The sequence below is a fragment of the Camellia sinensis genome, chromosome 2 (assembly GCF_055761805.1).
Source record: "Camellia sinensis isolate YWXY chromosome 2, ASM5576180v1, whole genome shotgun sequence".
Lineage (NCBI taxonomy): Eukaryota > Viridiplantae > Streptophyta > Magnoliopsida > Ericales > Theaceae > Camellia > Camellia sinensis.
The window spans coordinates 101,870,912-101,892,667 of NC_138962.1; the positions used below are offsets into that span (position 1 = coordinate 101,870,912).

The following is a 21,756-nucleotide window of genomic DNA, read 5'->3' on the forward strand; positions in this document are numbered from 1 at the left end:
ATGTCAATGATATATATAATGGGTTAATTTTGAGGGCGTTACAGTTGGCGCTCGAGCTGGTAGTACTTCCAGAGTATTAGTTTTGGGAGGGGGAAATCCACGCTCGAGCGGACTGGTTTTCGCGCTCGAGCGGAAGTGCTTTATTCTTGTGTCTTGGCGCTCGAGTGGGCCTTATTTCGCTCGAGCATGTCCAGAGTTTTGTTCTTGACGCTCGAGCGTCGTGTTCTCCGCTCGAGCGGGTCATACGTATATGAGTTATCCGCTGGGTGATTTCAAATCACCTTTTGCTTTCTTTCTCTCTCCTACTTTTTCTAAAAACCTTTTTTGAGAGCCTCTCTCTCTAGATACTCCCTTCTCTCTAGGGTTTGATCTAGTTAGAGTGTCCTCCTTCTCTTCGGCCTTTGTAAAAGTTGTGTTGATCGTCGAGGGCGTCGTTTTGATCTGAAAATCTCGGTCTTTGGAGCACATTGGCTTTGGGTCTTGTAACGCCCTCAAAAATATACCCATTATATATATATATATATATCATTGACATGCATTATTTAAAGAAAATACTTTAATAATTCATTATAATATCCATCAGAGTCTTACTAGACAAAAGCATTACATGAAACATCAAAGTAAATGCCCTACCGGCTTACATCTTTCCAAGCCAACACTTGGACACAAAGTATGAGTTCTAACTCAAATATAAATAAAGCCCTAGGCTTGAGTGTTTACATGTACTAACAATAAAAAAAAAAAACAAATAACTAAAAATAGTTTTCAAAATCCAAGTCCTTCCAAGCTAAGTCCTTGGAGGTAGCTTATCACCTGAACCTGAAAATGATGTTCCCATAAAGGGTGAGTCACAGCCCAGTAGAAATATACTAAACCACATATAAGCCATGAATAAAGCAATAGCATTCAACAGATGGTTAACCAAGATAATTCATTACTTCATTTTACAGTCTCATGACACTATTGTCTAAGACATGTTTTACTTTCCAATTTTATCAACATGGCTCAGAACCTGGCCAAACTTACAACAGTGAATTACATATATCATATTCACATCTTTCCAATATCAACAAACAAATGAGACTCAAGCTCAAATCAAAACACTTCATACTTCCAGATTGATACACATTTTAGTGCTGTATCAATGAAACACTTCTATATAAATAAACACACATAAAAGTGATGCTAATGGAGTCCATCCCCTATCTCCTCCCAAACAAAATCCGGTTTAGAGGTCCATCCCCTATCTTCCCCTAAACCGTGCAGTACATCCCCTATCTCCTCCCACACAAAACAATGTATGCAAATGCAATGCTCAATCAATACACGTATTCTCTGTATCAATGCAATAGTCAAAATTAATGACTCAACCAATGTGATTAGTTTCAGTTATTCCTAATCCACATGCAATGTCTACAACAATCACGACTATCCTCCACCGATAGCCCAAAACAGTTATTTCTAAACTGAAATAACTATGTCAACAATTCAGTAGACAAATGATCCAAATTATCCAATTACGCCATTTAATCAATGAATTCTCCAATTCCATGAATTTAACCATCTTTTCCCAATTCCATGAATTAATTATACAAATTATTTTAATAATACAACTAGGGTTTTTCCCAAAATTTACCAAAGTATCCCCAACATATCAAAATACCAAAGCTTAGAACAAAACCTATAAAATGGAGTAGGAAATCCCTACCTCGAAGAAAACAACCCAAATGGTGAAGACAGAGATGAGTGCCCAAATACCAATGTGCTCCAAATCGCCAAATGTTCAGATTAAATGAAAGCGCTCGACTCCCTCTATATTTTTAATAAAGCAACTAGGGTAGAAACACCCTCTAAATAGATCAAATCTAAGAAAGAAGGTGAGTAGGGAGAGAGAGAAGTCGGACCTAGGGTTTGGAATCAAAAGAAGATGAAAAAGACTGATCAAAACCCGCTGTTGTGTATATAAACTGGACAGGCTCGCTCGAGCGAAGACTTGGTCGCTCGAGCGACCAGACACAGAGAAGCTACGCTCGAGCCAAGGAAGCCTTGCTCGAGCCAACAACCCAAAAGCTCGCTCGAGCGAAAGAAAACTCGATCGAGCGAAAGAAAACTCGATCGAGCGAAGAACTCGAACCCTCAGGTCTGTAACCAGATACACGCTCGAGCGAAGGAACTATCGCTCGAGCGAAGAACGAACTAACTCGCTCGAGCGAAGAAAAGCTCGCTCGAGCCAATAATGCACAGCTACAGGTCCAAATCAGATGCAACCTCTCGCTCGAGCTACCAAACCCCGGCTCGAGCGAAGAACCAAAAATAACATCTCGCTCGAGCGACAAACTCCTCGCTCGAGCGAAGATCCAAAATTCTGGACAGCAACACTTGGTTTCTAAACCCAACCAACCTGAAATAAACCTGCCCAATACATCCTATAGGTCCAAATGAGAAAATAAGGGACAACAACAACAACTATACAATGACAGAATCTATGGAACCTAAGTCCGGATACAATAATCAAATGGGAGAAGACCGGGGTCGCTATAACTTCCCCCCATTCAAAGAATTTCGTCCCCAAAATTAAGCATAAGCTTTTGAAAACAGATTTTTTTTTTTTTACAATTCATTAGTAAACATCTTGACCCAAAACTGGCCTTTTCATCTCTTTATCAAGCGGCATCTCACATATATATATAAAACAACATATATTTCAACCTGTATCATTATTATGCATTATTCCACTCAAGGTTAACAATTCCCATATCATATTCAATCGCATGATATATACAATCCATTCAACAATGTACTCAACAGATGCAATGTTACACTAAACTTCTATAATGAAGCAAGTTTCAAGATACACCCATTTACCAACACAAACTCAATGTTTTACAACTTAAGACATATATAAAGCTCTTAAGTTCAACCATATAACAGAATCTAATTAAAAGATTACAATTCAATAAACATGTCCGGATATTTCTGGCGGACTTCCAATTCACGTTCCCAAGTGGCTTCCTCTACTCCGTGATGTTTCCACAAAACCTTGACCAAAGGGATGGTTTTGCCTCGCAAAACTTGATCCCGCCTATCCAAGACTCGAATCGGTCTCTCCTCATATGAGACATCCTCATCAACCACTAAATCGGTCCAATCCAACACATGTGATGGATCCGGCTCATACTTCCGAAGCATACTCACATGAAAAACGTCATGTACTCCGGACAGCTGCGGCGGTAAAGCTAAACGATAAGCAGCTTCGCCAATCCTCTCAAGGATTTCAAACGGACCAATGAACCGAGGGGACAACTTCCCGCTCTTCCCAAATCTCATCAAACCCCGTCTAGGTGATATCTTCAGAAAGACATGATCACCCACCTCAAACACCAAAGGTCTCCTCCTACGGTCGGCATAAGATTTCTGACGACTCTGTGTTGTAACAAGCCTCTTACGAATAAGCTCAACTTTCTCCGTCGTTTCCCTCACCAACTCCGGACCCAACAGAGGTGCATCACCTACCTCAGCCCAACAAACAGGAGATCTACACGGTCGGCCATACATGGCCTCAAACGGTGCCATACCGATACTAGACTGGAAACTGTTGTTGTAGGCAAACTCCACCAACGACAAGTGCCTCTCCCATGACCCACTAAAGTCTAGAACACAACCCCGAAGCATATCCTCAAGGATCGGAATAGTACGCTCGGACTGCCCGTCAGTCTGAGGATGATAAGCCGTGCTAAAGGTCAACTTAGTGCCTAAGGCACTCTGCAACCTCTGCCACAACCTGGCAGTAAAACGAGGATCTCTATCTGAGACAATCGTCACTGGAACCCCGTGTAACCTCACTATGTCCCGAATGTACAAGTCGGCAAGATGATCTACCGAATCTCTCACGCGCATCGGAATGAAGTGCGCCAACTTAGTCAACCGGTCTACAACCACCCAAATAGCATCACTACCCCGCTGAGTCCTCGGAAGACCCACAACGAAGTCCATAGTGACGTGTTCCCACTTCCACTTGGCAATAGGCAAGGGTTGCAACAAACCCGCTGGCCTCTGATGTTCGGCCTTCACTTGCTGACAAGTAAGGCACTTAGATACGAAAGCTGCCACATCTCTCTTCATACCCTGCCACCAAAACTGGCGACCCAAATCCCGATACATCTTAGTGCCTCCCGGATGCACCGCAAGGCGTGAATGATGAAAAACTCAGAGTACCTCCTCTCGACAAGACTCCGGCACAAACAGACGGTCTCGGTATCTCACACTGAGGTCGGGATACACTGCCAAACCCGTCTCAACCTTCCCACCAGAAATCTTCTCACGGAGGGTTTCTACCTCAAGGTCACCCCTCTGAGCCTCTAACACTCGAGTCACGAGTGTAGGCTGTACAACAACAGAAAACAAGGCCGCAGCCTTTACGGATTCGCCCAGAAGTAAGTCAAACTCCCCAAGTGTACCAACATCTCCCATTCTGGGATGGCTATACTAGCTATGACACCAACAGGTTTTCTGCTAAGGGCATCGGCCACCACATTGGCCTTTCCTGGATGATAATGCAACTCAAAGTCATAATCCTCTATAAATTCCATCCACCTCCTCTGCCTCAAGTTCAAATCTTTCTGTGTAAACAAATATTTCAGACTCTTATGATCCGAGAACACCTCGAACCTCTCACCATAAAGATAATGCCTCCAAATCTTCAAGGCAAATATCAGAGCTGCTAACTCTAGATCATGCGTAGGGTAATTCTGCTCGTGAATTTTCAACTGACGTGAGCCATAGGCAACTACTTTCCCTTATAGCATTAACACACAACCTAGACCCTCTCGTGAGGCATCACAATAGACTGCATAACCCGACTCTCTCTCTGGAATAATCAATACTGGAGCGGTGGTCAGTCTAACTTTTAACTCCTGGAACAACTTTTCACAAGTCTCACCCCATACAAATTTGACTCCCTTCCGAGTCAGTCTAGTCAACGGTGACGCTAACCTAGAGAAATCTTTCACAAACCGACGGTAATACCCAGCTAATCCCAGAAAACTGCGGATCTCAAACACACTCTTAGGCTGTGCCCAATCCTGCACTGCCTCAACCTTGGATGCATCAACAGACACCCCTTCTCCGGATACCACGTGGCCTAAGAATTTGACTTCCCTTAGCCAGAACTCACACTTCCCAAACTTGGCATACAGCCTATGGGCTCTAAGTAACTCAAGCACCACTCTCAAGTGTTCCTCGTGCTCCTTCTCAGAAGGCGAATAGATAAGGATATCATCCACAAAACAACTACAAACTGATCCAAGAATTTCCGGAAGATCCGGTTCATCAAATCCATAAAAACTGCCGGTGCATTGGTGAGCCCAAAAGGCATCACCGGAAACTCATAGTGGCCATACCGTGTACGGAATGCCGTCTTCGGAATATCCTCCTCCCTGACCCTCAACTGGTGGTAACCCGATCTCAAGTCTATCTTAGAGAAACAACGGGAACCCTTCAACTGGTCAAACAGATCATCTATACGAGGCATAGGGTACTTATTCTTAACCGTAGCCCGATTCAATTTCCGGTAATCTATACAAAGTCTCAAAGCACCACCTTTCTTTTTAACAAAGAGGGCCGGTGCTCCCCACGGCGAAACACTAGGACGTATAAAGCCCTTATCTAGCAACTCCTGGAGCTGAATCTTCAACTCAACTAACTCGGCTGGGGCAAAACGATAAGGTGCCATAGAAATCAGCGCCGTGCCGGGCACTAGGTCAATAGAGAACTCAATCTCTCGATGCGGTGGCAAACCAACAAGATCCTCGGGAAAGACATCCGAGTACTCACAAACCACCCTTGGCAACACAATTTGAGACTCATCATCCTCACTAATCGAAAGGTTAGCAAGTAGACCACTAAGCTCACTCCGTCCTCGCGAAACATACCCCGGTGGCAACACATTATCCACCCGGTCCCCCAGAAAATGAAAATACCTTTCGCTCACGGTACAACAAGTGACCCTCTGGCGGTAGCAATCAACAACAGCCTGGTATGACGATAACCAGTCCATACCCAAAATAACATCGAAACCTCTCATAGGCATAACTACAAAGGAAAATGGGATTCTATGGTAATCAACCTCTATATCACAACCCCTAACACCGTGTTTCAAAATCAATTCACCCCCAAGAGGTGACACTACACAAATAGGAGATGCTAACTGTGCTAACTCCAACTCCAAAACAGATGCAAATGTAGCAGACACAAAGGAATGAGATGCACCCGTATCAATCAAAACATTAGCAACCGAGCTGCAAAACAAGAAGGTACCTCTCACAACTGATGGTGCCGGTACAAGATCCTGCGCGGTAACAGCGTACACGCGCCCAGACGACCTCTGATCAACTTGCTCACCCCTAGGAGCATAAGATTGCTGCACTGACTGGGACAATGAAGCCCCCTGATTAGCCCTCGAGGCCTGACCCGACTGAGCTGGCTGCTGACCCTGAATCTGCCTCAAACCAGATGCACCAGGTGTACCACCCAATTGCGGGCAATACCTCTTCATATGCCCTGGCTGACCACATTGATAACACGAGAGTGGCTGGCCTCTACCCTGACTCTGGCTCTGAGATCGAGCCGAAGATGATGCTGCTCTCTGCACTCCTCCCCTCTGAGGACAAACTGGAGACTTGTGGCCCAGCTGACCACACTTGAAACAGGTAATGTCTCCCTGACTGCCTTTTCCCGAACTGGCACTCGGCACAGGAAAAGTCGATCTAGAAAAGCTACCCTGAGACTGCTGAGGATTAAAACCCTTCTGTCTCCTACCATCACTCTGACCATCCTGACTCCTTTTGGAGCCCTTCTGTTCTTCCTCCTCCTCCTGCATCATAATTTCCATGTAGGCTGCAGCATCAACCATACGCCCATAATCCCGAATCATAGTTCCCCCAACTCTCAACTTGAGGCCACGCCTCAACTTCTTCTCAAACTCAATACAACGGCGTTCCTCAGACGCCACCAACTCAGGTGCAAACCTGGACAAACTAGTAAATGCAGCCTCAAACTCGGCCACTGAAGAACTCGACTGCTTAAGCTGACAAAACTGGTCTCTCAGCTTCTCCCTGACTGCTGGAGATAAGAACTTCTCCTGGAAAGCATTCACAAAAGCCTCTCATGTACCTCCTATACGACCCTTAGTAAACTTCCACCACTGACCCGCATCCCCCTTCAACTGGAAAGATGCCAAGGTCACTTTCAACCCCTCGTCCTCGATGCCAAGCATCTCAAACGTCTTCGTTGTCTGTTTGAGCCATTCATCTGCCTTAAGCGGCTCTTTAGGATCACCGACAAATTCATCCGGGTTAGACCGGAAGAACTCCCTCTTCAGAAAGGAGGGTCCTGCATCCACAACAACAACCTGAGCTTGATTCTCAGCTCTGAGAATGCCTACTGACTCCCTGAATGCCCCTGCTATCTCTCGGGCTAGAGCGCCCATAGCCTGCTGGCCTACTGGCTCGGCCACATTGGCCTGGCCAATTCCCTCCTGAACTGCCGGAATCTCCTCTGGCACAGGCAACTCTTGCCTACCCGGCCTACCACGCCTACCGCGTCCTCGTCCTCGTCCTGACATCCTAATAAAGGAAACAAAGACATTAGCACATTAATAAATGTGCTGAAGCTAAACACTCACGTCCTAATGCATTGGACAACAATAATTCATTCCACGTAAGCACATAATCACATAAGCACCTACGAATTTCATTCCCGGATAATGATAGTCCCAATGCGTTACTATAGTTCCGGTTGGAAGCAGTAGTGATCAAGTGCCTTCCCAACAAGACTACTAGAAACTCAAGGGTCCAATCATCATCCCAGAAACTACATTCCATACCCACATAATCACATAAACATGTTATCACATAAGCATATAACGTTACACTAAGTCTCTATCAAACGAGACGAACCCATTGTGATACTAATCACTTCCCACGTACCCAAAGTATTCAAACCCGGTACGCTCTGATACCAAGTTGTAACGCCCTTAAAAATATACCCATTATATATATATATATATCATTGACATGCATTATTTAAAGAAAACACTTTAATAATTCATTATAATATCCATCAGAGTCTTACTAAACAAAAGCATTACATGAAACATCAAAGTAAATGCCCTACCGGCTTACATCTTTCCAAGCCAACACTTGGACACAAAGTATGAGTTCTAACTCAAATATAAATAAAGCCCTAGGCTTGAGTGTTTACATGTACTAACAATAAAAAAAAAACAAATAACTAAAAATAGTCTTCAAAATCCAAGTCCTTCCAAGCTAAGTCCTTGGAGGTAGCTTATCACCTGAACCTGAAAATGATGTTCCCATAAAGGGTGAGCCACAGCCCAGTAGAAATATACTAAACCACATATAAGCCATGAATAAAGCAATAGCATTCAACAGATGGTTAACCAAGATAATTAATTACTTCATTTTACAGTCTTATGACACTATTGTCTAAGACACGTTTACTTTCCAATTTTATCAACATGGCTCAGAACCTGGCCAAACTTACAACAGTGAATTACATATATCATATTCACATCTTTCCAATATCAACAAACAAATGAAACTCAAGGTCAAATCAAAACACTTCATACTTCCAGATTGATACACATTTTAGTGCTGTATCAATAAAACACTTCTATATAAATAAGCACACATAAAAGTGATGCTAATGGAGTCCATCCCCTATCTCCTCCCAAACAAAATCCGATTTAGAGGTCCATCCCCTATCTCCTCCCACACAAAACAATGTATACAAATGCAATGCTCAATCAATGCACGTATTCTCTGTATCAATGCAATAGTCAAAATTAATGACTCAACCAATGTGATTAGTTTCAGTTATTCCTAATCCACATGCAATGTCTACAACAATCACGACTATCCTCCACCGATAGCCCAAAACAGTTATTTCTAAACTGAAATAACTATGTCAACAATTCAGTAGACAAATGATCCAAATTATCCAATTACGCCATTTAATCAATGAATTCTCCAATTCCATGAATTTAACCATCTTTTCCCAATTCCATGAATTAATTATACAAATTAATTTAATAATACAACTAGGGTTTTTCCCAAAATTTACCAAAGTATCCCTAACATATCAAAATACCAAAGCTTAGAACAAAACCTATAAAATGGAGTAGGAAATCCCTACCTCGAAGAAAACAACCCAAATGGTGAAGACAGAGATGAGTGCCCAAATACCAATGTGCTCCAAATCGCCAAATGTTCAGATTAAATGAAAGCCCTCGACTCCCTCTATGTTTTTAATAAAGCAACTAGGGTAGAAACACCCTCTAAATAGATCAAATCTAAGAAAGAAGGTGAGTAGGGAGAGAGAGAAGTCGGACCTAGGGTTTGGAATCAAAAGAAGATGAAAAAGACTGATCAAAACCCGCTGTTGTGTATATAAACTGGACAGGCTCGCTCGAGCGAAGACTTGGTCGCTCGAGCGACCAGACACAGAGAAGATACGCTCGAGCCAAGGAAGCCTTGCTCGAGCCAACAACCCAAAAGCTCGCTCGAGCGAAAGAAAACTCGATCGAGCGAAGAACTCGAACCCTCAGGTCTGTAAGCAGATACACGGTCGAGCGAAGGAACTATCGCTCGAGCGAAGAACGAACTAACTCGCTCGAGCGAAGAAAAGCTCGCTCGAGCCAAGAATGCACAGCTACAGGTCCAAATCAGACGCAACCTCTCGCTCGAGCTACCAAACCCCGGCTCGAGCGAAGAACCAAAAATAACATCTCGCTCGAGCGACAAACTCCTCGCTCGAGCGAAGATCCAAAATTCTGGACAGCAACACTTGGTTTCTAAACCCAACCAACCTGAAATAAACCTGCCCAACACATCCTATAGGTCCAAATGAGAAAATAAGGGACAACAACAACAACTATACAATGACAGAATCTACGGAACCTAAGTCCGGATACAATAATCAAATGGGAGAAGACCGGGGTCGCTATAGGTCTTTTCTCCATCCGAGCTCTAACTTCGAGGTAGGGATAAATTACTATGAGCTTTGTCTTTAAATTTTAGTATTTTGAGATGTTGGGGAAGGTTTGGTAATTTTGTGAAAGTTTGGGGCCTTTGTGTAAATTTTACAAAAGTTGGGGTTTATTTATATAAGACCTAAATGCATGTTTGGCATGGGAAAGTGGAACTAATGTTGAAACATTAATGAAAATGGAACCTAAGGGTTGTAATGTAAATTATGGAAAATGCCCTAATTACATTGGTTAATTAATTTGTATAATTAATTATGAGAAATGAGGAATTGATTTGGGAAGTTATGAGATAAAAAGGGTGTAGTTGGATTACTTATCACTCACCTAGTGAAATGTTGATTATATATCCATTGTGCATTTATTTTCTGTATAGAAATAACTACTTTGGGCTATCGGTGGAGGATAGTCTTGATTGTTGTAGACAATGCATGATGATTAGGCAAACTGAAACTAATCACTGGAATGTGTCATTGAGATTGACGATTGAAAGAATACATTAAATTCATGTATTGTGTGATGATGTGTATAATTGTTGTTTATATGCATTGTGTTGTGTTGGAGGAGATAGGGGATGTACTCCACGGTTTAGGGGAAGATAGGGGATGGACCTCTAAACTAGATGTGTTGGGAGGAGATAGGGGATGGACTCCATAGATAGAGCTCATATGCTTATCTATAAATGTGTTGACAGAGCTCATATGCTTGTCATTGGAAGTGTGATAGTGCTCATATGCATATCTGTGGAAGTGATGATATAGCTTGTATGCTTATCTGTGTTGTGTGATATAGCTAGTATGCTTATCTATTATGGAATGGGAAGTGTTTGATATGAGTTACTGACTCATATGAGTTGTTTGACCAGGTTCTGAGCCATGGTTGTAAATTGAGAATTGAAAGAAATTGGAAAATGGACTGTAATATGGACTTGTATGTCATGAAACCGTAAAGTGTGATAAGGGAAAGTATCTGTGTTGGCCATCTATCAACTACTAATCTTTTAGTCATTGTTCATATCTGGTTTAGTATATTTCTACTGGGCTGTGGCTCACCCTATATGGGAATATCATTTTCAGGTACAGGTAGCATGCCACCTCCAAGGACGTAGCTTGGGAGACTAGAGGCGGACACACTTTTGTTGTCTTATTTTTTTGATGTATTACATGTAAATTCAAGCCAAGGGCTTAATGTGTAAATGAGTTAGTACTCTTTTGTTGTAACCAAGTGTTAACTTGGAAAGCTGTAAGCCTTTAGGGCATTTGCTTTTGTCGTTAACATGTAATACTTTTTGTAATGAAACTCTGATCAATGGAAGAATGTAGAACTTTTATATATCAATGCATGTCTATATTGATGGGTTTAATGTTGTTATTTTGAGGGCGTTACAATTTTTCCTATATTTATTTAACTCTTTTTCTTTTCTGTGTGGATGTGGGAGACTCAAACCCAAGTCAAAGGATCACAAATGAAGTAGAAAAACAAATTTCTGGTAAAGTATTAAACTCTTTGTGTTTGTTGTTTGTGCGATATTGTATGTTCTACTGTTATGGAACTATAGCTCAACTGAATTTGATGAACACATCTATAAACTGAATTTTATGGAACTATAGTTCAATTGAATTTTACGGAAGTTTTCAACCATATTTCTGGTAACATTGACAAAATATACAAACTTCTTGCTAAGAAAACAACCATATTTCTGTGATATGGAATTGTTGTTGTTGACACGCGAATTGGCACCTGTTCGTCCAACGTCGACTAAACAATGAATAATTCAATTCTTTTGTAGCCAATTTGCAATGACCCCACCACCAGTTGCCTTTCTCCTCTCTCTCCTATTGCCTCGTCCCTCCACCATTGACCCCTCCCCTTCCGGCCACCCTTGACACTCGACAAACTCTACTCATCCCCTCGATCAACTCTTCCCCCAACTCCCCCTTACAAGTTACGATTGGACTATCTATGTGAGTTCTATTTTTTTCATGTAAGCCCATATAATTATTCAAAAAAATGCTAAGTAAACATAAATTTTATAAAAAAATCTATAAAACAAAATAACTTTACTAAAATTCTTACTGAATGCACATTTTGCCAAGCATGATTGGATGTTCAAAAAATGAGCTCATAACACCAATATTTGAGAAACTAATCATGGTCAGCAACATGTCCTTTTGTAAGATTTTAGTAAAACTATGGGTTTGTAGACTATATTCTACACAAGTTCCATACAAGACTGACATGGTACTAACATTTTTAAAATTATAAATCCCTGTCATGAATCTGTTTACTTTAAATTAATGAATAAAAATGAGCCATATCATCATCCTATTAAAAAGTAAACAAAATATGCTTTTATACCATTACTCAGTTCTCTACAATATTATTCCAATTCTTAGAATGCAAATTAAACCAATCCTTATCGTTCCAGTAAATCAATCATAACCCCTTGAATTCACATTTCCTTGTAATATACTACTACTGAAATCTATATTATTATAGAAAAAATATTACATATTAGCTACACACAAACAATCCATCACTGAATCTTCACCCACATACCAGAACTTGGTATACCAGTATGCACAACAAACAACAGATAGTAACATGGTGGTGCAATCTCAGCTGTTGAAGGCCCTATTGCAGTTACCCTTTACTCCTCTGACCCGACACAGTATAGTTCACTCGTCTTCAGCACCACCATTCTTTGGTTCATACCAAACGAATGCGTCGTAAACGACAGTGCAACAATTCTCACCGATACAACACTCAGTTTTAGGAACCTCAGCACCGTGAAAGTAACCCAAAATGACTGCATATACCTGAAACTCTCATTGATATTCATAATTATGGGGCGTATTGGGTCGTACTCGGGTCTCAAGTAGGGCGGTGAATAGGCTTCCAAGCTCGGGTCTGTTAGGTATTGTACCCAGTGAAGTTGTAGTATGGATGTGGGTTGCTTTCTCCAACTAAAACACGACCATCAGTGAGCAAAACAACACTCGAATGGTACATTCTTGGCCTTGTTGCAGGGGACATGACTGAAAACCGGATGTGCTCAACCCCGTGGGGCTTGTAAATCACCGGTCGGGTAACCGGGTTTTGCCCAATTTCCCAACCCGCAGTACTTGATCTGGCACCATTGATGATGACCACGTCGCCAGTGGGAAGAAGTATCATGTCACTCATCACATGAGGCATCGGCATGTCCTCCATGGCCCAACTAGGATTTTCATCCGTGACTTTTATGCGTCTGCATGAGCGACTCGCAGCATCAAAGATCCCTTGTTTAGCCCTGGAGAACGCACCACAGGGTGTACCGCCGCATACCATAACCTCAGCCTCAATGGGCTCGTTTTCATCTATGGGGAGCAACACGGATGAACCTGAGCTAGGGTAGTTTCAAGGATCATCGACGGTTATCGAAGGGAACTCTCTAACAACACGATTTTGCTTGTAATCTAGAGATATAGCTCTTGTGTTGGCAAAAATAAAGAAGTTTCCGTCTGGCAATAGGTGTACAAATGGCTACCAAGTTGTTCTCATCATCATCTCTAGTCTCTCTGAGAAATTCAAGCCAGAAAGAAGATGAAGATTCAGAGTTTCTAGGGTAGAACTCGTAGTTAAACTATCTCCTTCCACCGATGATGATAATCCGACCATCTGGTAGTCTTTGATTTGTTGCATACCATCTACGCTCCGATAGATAACCAGGAAACTCAACCTAATCACAGGACTCATCATTTGCACGGGGCTAACGTGCGCACTACATGATCACCGTCATTGTAGCCTCCGGTCTGGACTAGCATTCCATCGGGGAGGACAGAACTAGAGGAGCACCACGTATCAGTCTCTACCATTAGTGGCCGAAAAGTGTTAGTGCCTGTGTCATAAAGTAGAGAGTGAGCAGTGCAGTCATTTTTTAGGACATTATCGGAAGGGTCATACCGGCAGCGGCCATGGGGGAGAGAGAGATTAGAGGGGCCAAAATCAGTCTTATCAAACATGACAACCTTCTTGTTATGTAGTAGTTGCATGTGCATAGCAAATATGCCAATGCTTGCGTGCAAGAGACACCATTCGCCTTCACGGCCAATTTGACACATGGCCGGAAATGGATTGAAAAAGAGGAGGAGGATAAATAACAATGCTAGCAGAAAGAAGGTGACCATTTTGGTGAGAGAAAGTAATGTGTATGTGGGTAGGGACAGGGAAAATAGGGTTTTGGAATTCTGTAGTTGAGTTCTTGGTTAGAGATGAGTAGGGTTGATGGTGGGAATGGGTATTGATATGAGTTTCTATGTGTATATTATATAGTTAATAATTGTTATATTTAATTAAACTAATAAATAATAAGGGTTATAACAAGTAGAAGTTTTCAAGTAAAGATTTAAGAACCCTTGGGGGTTGAGCATCAGACAAGGGAGGCATTCAAGAATTGCATCAGAGGGCAACCTTAAGGCGCCAACTGAGGAACTCAAAGGACTCTAGACATTAACTGCTCCAACACTCTCAACTATACACACACACACACACATATATATATTCAAGCCAAATACGATGAGTGGACATTGACTAGAAAGCATATATATAGAAAGTAAACTTTTTCATGTATGATGCTTTAGAACCTATATATGAGAGGAAACTAGTCTCCACTCTCCAGTGACACCACCAGCACAACTTCCTTGGCATGGCATCAAAAGCAAGGGACAAAATTTGCCACACTAATAACTCTATAAAAATGACATATTAGCACAAATAAAGGAGCAAAAAGTATAGGATAAAAAAGAGGAAATTAAAAAGTAAAAATAAACAGGGATTGTAAACCTTGAGGGTTCAACCTAGTTCCTTCTACCTCTGCTCTGCCTAGAGGCAACTACTATCCTTCCATCTTCTACATTCGATTGGAACTCTGAAGTGTCGACTTCTGAATCATTGTTCCCTATGCTATCATCATCATTACCCATCACTGAGAGCATGGTGCATAATTAGGAAGCAAACGAAAAAATATAAAAGCACAAACGAAGTGTAATATACAACAATAGTGATATCTTCCATCCAACATGCATGTTGAGCAAATTTCAACTACAAAATTTTCATCATGGTGACTAGTAATATTATAAGAAGATGACATAAATCTAGGCTTGTAGCCACTACAAATTCTTAAAATGGTGTTTCTTCCTTAAAATAAGGTATTACAGAGAAATGATTCTCCCATATTGCAAAAGAGTCTTTTCACCACCAAGCTTAGCAAAAAGTTTCTACCAGCTTTTTGCATTTAACATGATTCATGTTGTTACATGAAACATAACTAAATTCTACTAGAAATGCTAGGAACCATGAAAAGTTACCCCCAAACGAGTAGTATGGTGTACATTTAAAGTGGGTGGAATGTGAGTCACACCTAGAATGATTGTGATATTCATAGATGTATTTGTCCGGGCAATTTTCTGATATTTTTTTTATGGGTTTGTCGTATTGTTGAATTTCTTCATGCAAGCAAGTACTACATAATATATGTTGCTATATATTGTAGTGCAAAAAGTTTTTGAGTATGATAAGGTACATAATGACATTTGAATGAAATCTTTTATCCTACCTTCTTTTCCTTTATTCATTCATAAGTTATTATCCTTATATATGACATGCAAAAAATACATCTAATTATATAGTTTGTACGTGTCCCTCACATGCTGTGTCTACATTTTTTGAAAATTTCCATATTAGCATGTCAGTGTAGTGTCCATGCCCATGCCCATGCTTCCTAGCTACTAAAAGGTACTATCAAATGATGCCAATCTATAATAATTGTTCCGCTATGTTTATTTCATTTGGAAATATTTCATCATTCCCTTATCCAAATACCGCATAAACAGAACAAACATGAAAAACAGCTCAGCAGAAATAGTGAATTACACTCATTTATCGGGTATAAAACATTTTCAGTCAAGGAAACACTATAATTACCTGTCAGATATGAGGAACAACACCTCTCAGAGGATTCGTGTCCTTTAGTATTTGAATTGACTTATAGTTACCTTCCAAAACACTCTTCATGCATAATCATTCATTTCTCTGCTATCTTTTAGAAAGAACTCTGCCAAACAACCAATTAACAAAGGTCGCAAAACTAAAAACAAATGCATATAATTTGCAAAGGATACAAATTGGGAATGAAAGATACAAATGAGCAAGAAATATATTGGTGGGGGGGGGGGGTTTGAAATCAATTGGCTAACAAATACGTGAAGCCATTACTACTTGTTAACATCATAATAGAATGAATGTGGAAAATATAATTTGCCTCTGTTCATTAATGGTACACACAACTTAACCACTTCTTCAGCAATTATATCATTATCATCTATAAAAAGGTTAAGCCAATACATACTTGGAGTACATTGAGTTCAATACTATAAGAAATCTGGATGACATAAATTTTCATCTTTGACCCATTTGAACTACATTTCTCGTATTATTATTTTTATGACCAATAAACAAAAATAATGAAGGAGGCAACAGGAATAATTACACTAATATACTTAAGACCACTCGACCTACAACCAGTGGCATAGCTAGAATCTTAGTTCACCAGGGTCATATTTAACAAGTATCATCAATATCATTATGCTGGATTTAAGTTCTACACAATCTATATCAAAATCAATTTTCATATAATCCATTGTAATTTTATATATTTTTAATCACATCAACAAAGGTAATTTAAATTTGTCAAATTACATATTAAACTTAAAGTTGGGACATTAATACTATTGCTTCAACAAAAATTAAGCAAAGATCTACACTAATACAATTGTTCACAATGAGTTTTATTTTTTGAAATCGTTATATGATAACCTTATTGTTTATGCTATCAAACACATATTTTCAATCTATATAGTCAAATAATCATTCATTCAACCATCACTCTGAATCCAAAAAAAAGAACCATCACTCATTCGGTTACATATTTGATTTAAATTGCAACGCAACTAAAGATCTTTTCACAGTTGTAGTTGTTACTGGTGGAGTCAATGACAATTGTACTTGTTTTTTTCACTGCACTATTATATAAATAAATAAATAAAAATAAATAATAAAAAAAATCAAAATTTGTATTCTAATGTGCATTATATGTAATTTTATAAAATAAAAACAAATTTTAGAGCATATTGATAATGCAATGGAATAAGAATAACAATTATTTTTTTCTCTAATTTCACTGGGTTTGATTTGTAAAATCTCAAATATTTTTGATAAATTTTTACCTTTGTTTTAAGAAAATTTGAAAATTGAGTGGTGATACCACTCATTGTCAGGAGCTGCATGAAAAAGCCAACAACTCCAAACATAGCTAAATAAAAGCAACATTCAGATTTCCCTAGCAACATGAAAAAGCCAACTCTCCTGCCCCTTGTACATGCAACACGAATCAATCATGTGCTGTATGGGTTGTCAATCCTCTCAACAATACCTCAATTTTGTTCTTAAGAATGATCACCACCAACCAACATTGAAAAAATAATAAAAACTGTTACCCAAAAATGCCAATGAGACAAAGCCAAAGAGTTAATTGAATTACTATGACTAGCTTTTGAGGGGTACTTCTAACGCATTGAATTAAAAAGAAAAAGAAAAACCCATCAAACATTTTAGCTGAAACAATCAAAAAAATACCTTTGGATTGGTTGAGGGAAGAGAAAATATCAGAGGCGAGTTGTTGGAATTTTTGAGGAGAGTCAGGGCCACCACAATCGTTCTCAAAGGCCATCTGAAGGGCAGTCCACGCTGAGAGAAGCAAACCGACGCCTTGTTGAAGATGAGCAGCGTTCTCTGTTGAAAGTTGGGCCACCTTTCACAGGATGATGATCCATTGGAAACTCTCTCTCTCCCCCCAAAATTGTAGCCTTTTATACTGTGTTTGGTTGGGAGATTTGATGAGGGATTTGGAAAGGAAAATAGAAAAGGTAGGTGAAATGTAAATAAAACATACCTAAATTTCACATAGTTTTACACACCTTTTCCCTTTCATTTTCCAAATCCCTTCCCAAATCCCCCAAACAAACATAACATTAGTTTTCAGGCAGTTTTCATAGGATGAGCTGAGGAAGTTGGGTCAGGGTGTCCTGGAGAACCGAAAATGGAGAAAAACAAATCAACCAAATTCATGGCAATTGGGTCGGTTCGGCTCTGCCAATAAAATTAGGATTACTTACCCATAAGTGAGGAATTGTACTCCAATTAGTCTCATAATTTTTTATTTTATGTAGACCCAAAATTTTAAGATTTTTTTTTTCTTTCTCTCTCTCTCTTTTTGATATACATTCTTCGGCGACCACCATCAATTGGGTTCACCGATAACCATCAACTCCTTACTTTGCTCTCATTGACAGCAAAGGAGATGAGTTTATAATAATATTCTTGACTTTGATCTACTTAAATTTTGCCAAGATTACCAGACAAGACTTACAGAATGTTTAGATATGAGTAATCTGAGTAAATTTACATCACATCCAGCCAGATTTAAACCAAAAATGATTTCCGTAATACAATCCTCTATTTTTGTCTCGCTTTCAATCTCTCAGTTTTTTTTTCCTACTACACACTTCTCTTTTTTTATTTTAATGGAGAAAATTTTCAAATTCTGAACGAATATTTTTTGAGTTTTAGTTACAAGCGATGAAAACTGAAAAAATTTACAGTTTTGAAAATATATTTATGCTTTTCTATATGATTTTTAGCCATTTTTTTCTCTTAATTAAAACAAGAACAAAAATTTAGAAAATATTGACAAATAGAAAAGTTACAAACCCTTAAAAACTATCGATATGTGATCTCTACCATCGCCGCGATGTGAAATTGTGTTCTAATATATTGCAAATGAGCAAACTGAAAATTTTTACAGTTTTAAAACTGCAAATTTATGCAGTTTAATGAGAAATAAATTCAAACTCTGAATTTTTATAATTTTGTAAACTGAAAATTATGTGCTCTGTATGGTAGATAATTTTTTTCGTGTTTTTTAGTGTTGAGAAAGATGTGGTTAAATTTTATTATGTTTTCGCTTTAATTTCTCCCTTTCTTCTTCTTCTTCTTTTTTTTTTTCCAGCGATGTTCTGGACATTTCAACAAATTTATGGTGATGTTGAACATTCTAGTGAGCCTCCGGTGTGGTGACATGTGCAACGTTCTTTAGATTTAAAAAAAAATAAATTAAAAATAAGATTTTTTTTAACAATTAAAAATATGTAGGATTAATTGGTGCAAGTATTTTGTTTTGAGACTAGATGAGTTTTGAATTGTGCAAGGAGAACCTGCAGGTCAGTTCCCCATAAAATTATATTCAAATTTGGGTCTAAGAAATTACCAACTCTACAGCCTTTTATTTGCACATTACACATTAAATTTCAAGTTTGATCATAGTAACAAAATAATTTTTAATTTTTAATTTTATCAATTTAAACTCTAAATTTTTTATTTGTTTTCAACTGAACCATTTGCTTATTTCCGTTAATTAAAATCAATGAAAAAATTGTATAAATTGACAAAATTAAAAAATTATTTTATTACAATGATCAAACCTTGAGATTTTTTTTTGCAATTTTCCTGATAATATTTGTAGTGTGCAAGCGAAAAGAATTGCTCATCAACTTCCTTTTCCTCATCTGTTTTCAAGATAATCACTGAGTAGTTTTAAAATATCATATTATTTATATAATATTCCAAACCAATCAGTAGAAAATTTTTGTTAATAGACATACCTTTATACGGTAGTTGAAAAATAAATTATAACAAACTTAGTATGCTATAGTTTCTCATTAAACAAAATACCATCTAATGTAAACAAAGTCACTTTTCCTCCTTTCCACTCTCAACTTTCTTTTCCCCATCTCTTTTCAAGGTATTTATTGAGTAGTTAATGATGAAATTGAACGGAGACTTTATTTTAAACACTAACACATTGTATGGAGACTTTATTTTTATTTTAATCTAATTGATGAAATTGAAGTTTGAAAACTATTTAATTTTTATATTTAAAATCATTAAAAAATTGACATGAAAAAAAAAATAGTGATAATTGTGGTAGGTAATGATAGTGGTGGTTGAATTTCACTAAGTTAACATTAATATTGTGAAATTTTGCTGTATTAAATTTAGTTTTTATTTGTTTATTTTTTATTTTTTAACAACTAGAAAAAAGGATGTTCTGAGATCGTTTATTTTATTTTATTTTATTTTTTTAATTTATTAGATAACTTAGACCTTATTGGATATATCTCGATGAGATTGTTATAAAAGGAATAAGCTCTTCCCTGTAACTCATCATTTCACCCCTCTTCATACCCTTCTTGTGAATCTTAATCTGAGCCCACACAGATGATCTAAACTTTCTATCTAATAGGTCTCACAATAAAGGTTATTCATAATATTAAAAAATAAAAAAAATCAATTTTATCGGACAACTATAACCACATGAACAAATCATATTTTGTTTTAGTAAATGAGAAATGCTTTTCGCACATAAGATGTGTTGGTCTTTGGTGAGGCAAAGTTTGTAATTATCCTATTCACAATAAAATTATTAAGTAAGGCTAGCCAAATGACCATTTAAAATAAACATAAAATAAATAAATAAATTTATCTCTAATCGTTTTTAAGTATGTGCTCTATTATTTCAAGGTAGGAAAAAAATAATTTTGAGCAGCCATTCCTTGCAAGAATCATAAAATGGAATTGTTACATTTTGTTTGCACAACCCTGATATCAAAATTTTCACCTTTTCATGCGACTTTTATCTCATGTGATATGGCTTTTTTTCTAAATATAAAGGGTGTTACATATATATATATATATATATATGATATTCACAAAGTTGTTATATATTACTAAAATAATTCACCTTAACATTTCACCTCCTGTGCGACTCTCATGTTGTTGCGCAACACTTGTGTGATGTTCGATTTCTTATGTTCTTTTTGTAACACCCTGTCCCACATCGGAAGTTTGCATGGGTGATCTTGGGCATATAAAGCACCACTAGCTTGCTACTAAGTAACTTGGGCTTAAGTTTTTGGGTGTTGTTGGTCGACCCACAGGTTTCGTGAGGATTTATAAGTGGGGGATTCGTAACACCCTGTCCTACATCGGAAGTTTGCATGTGTGATCTTGGGCATATAAAGCACCACTACCTTGCTAGGGTGATCTTGGGCATATAAAACACCACTACCTTGCTACTAAGTAGCTTGGACTTAAGTTTTTGGATATTGTTGGTCGACCCACAGGTTACTTGGGCCAGCAAATAGTGGGGCGTTACACTTTTCATCATCTTTGTCCCCATATGATACAACCATTTTATCATGGAATTTACTTCCATTATAAAATGGGATCAAACATATCAATGATGTTAACTGACATTAACTGAATGGGAATACAATATCATCTCCAAATAGATATATACAATAAGCACATAGTAGGGGTGGTGTTATTTAATATTTCTAGGTCATGTGTATATAGGGAGTCCTTCTGTGTTAACTTACCACATTGAAAGCGAACAAAAGATGGGAAGCAAGAGTAGGTGTTCATAAGAGAAGCAATGAGCTTTGTTTTAACATACTTACCAGACAGGTCAATGAGTGATGAAGACAGCCTAAGCAAGAGTAGGTGCTCATAAGAGGAGCAATGAGCTTCGTTTCAAC

The 21,756-nt window shown here is 38.6% G+C and overlaps 1 pseudogene; it reads right to left on the bottom strand.

Moving 5' to 3' along the window:
- Positions 1 to 12,599: 12,599 nt before the first annotated feature.
- Positions 12,600 to 14,232, bottom strand: LOC145816390 (aldehyde oxidase GLOX pseudogene; annotated as a pseudogene).
- Between the last annotated feature and the right edge of the window lie 7,524 nt (positions 14,233 to 21,756).